The sequence below is a fragment of the Atta colombica genome, unplaced genomic scaffold (assembly GCF_001594045.1).
Source record: "Atta colombica isolate Treedump-2 unplaced genomic scaffold, Acol1.0 scaffold44, whole genome shotgun sequence".
Lineage (NCBI taxonomy): Eukaryota > Metazoa > Arthropoda > Insecta > Hymenoptera > Formicidae > Atta > Atta colombica.
In genome coordinates this window covers 174,383-175,594 of record NW_017259533.1, presented here as the reverse complement: position 1 = coordinate 175,594, position 1,212 = coordinate 174,383, and the positions used below count along the sequence as shown (strand labels likewise).

At 25.9% G+C, this 1,212-nt stretch overlaps 1 long non-coding RNA gene across 1 annotated transcript in view; it reads left to right on the top strand.

The window, feature by feature from the left end:
• The window catches only part of LOC108691242, a 1,266-nt gene extending 497 nt beyond the window's left edge, over nucleotides 1-769 (top strand). Inside the window, exons 2-3 of the long non-coding RNA XR_001931922.1 lie at nucleotides 30-217; nucleotides 688-769. This is a non-coding gene — a long non-coding RNA (uncharacterized LOC108691242). The remainder of the gene's footprint in view (nucleotides 1-29; nucleotides 218-687) is intronic.
• Nucleotides 770-1,212: the final 443 nt, after the last annotated feature.

Genomic DNA, 1,212 nt, shown 5'->3' with positions numbered 1-1,212 from the left:
CGAAAAGATATATATATATATATATTTAGGATTTCGATCAAGAAGAAAATGTAACGAGATCCCAGATAAATGATGAACCGAATCCAAGAAACAAATATGCATTAAATTTCTTGATGCAGAGACGAATAAGTCATATGAATGTTACTTGTCCCCGGAGGGTGCTGAATGGGTATCAGCAATTAATTTTGTTTTGTAATTATTTTATCTTTGCATTCAGGTATATATACAGAGATAGCATACAACGAAAATTAATTTTTAATTTTTGTCTGCGTGTCTCAAATATTGAAATGTAGTCCAAAAATGTTCATACTGAAAAATTATATAATTTTGTAGATATGGTATTTTCAATGTATTTTTAATAGATTGATTCGTAATGCATATAGAAAACAGCAATAAAGACAATTCTCATCTAGAAATTTCATCAGCACACGAGGCTGTTGATAATACAGATATAAATTTAATTAATTTTTCATCAGTATTAATCATATTCAATAATTATATTCATTCATGATGAATATATGGAAAAATTAAAATATGATATATCGATTAACATTAAAGTAAATATTAACAATTTGAACAATTTAATGGTTATTGAACAAAATATTAACAATTTGAACAATTTAATGGTTATTGAACAATTTAATTAAGAATTCATTTTGTATTAATGAAGTTCATGTGTTTTTACAGAATCGTCACAGATCTCTGTTAGTGATAGAGGACACATAATAAGCAAACATTGCTTTTAATAAATTTATATCGTCAAGAATATGCAAACATGAATAGTAGCAAAATGGTCCTACGGAAAACGTGTGGCAATTGGTTGCTGAAGGAATGAAAAAAAAAAAGATTATAACATTCCCATGTGCAAATGTAAACTACTAAAATGCCTTAAAACATTAATATAAAAAGATTATTGATCACAATGATTAATCAGACAATGATTTAATGACTTATAAATATTTTGATGTAGTGTATTAATTGTTTATATTTTATTTTTTTGAAAAATCTTACTTATTTCTTGTGTTGTAATCATAAATTTTATTGTTTTTAGGAATTTGATGAGATTTTTAGAAAGCAATTGGGTGAAACCAGTTGCGGTTGCAAGTTCTGCAATTGAATTACAAGATTCAATGTTTGAAAATATAAATGAGCGTAATTTATCTCCAAGTAAGTGTTGTTCAGGGATGAAATACGTATATGTATATTATTTGC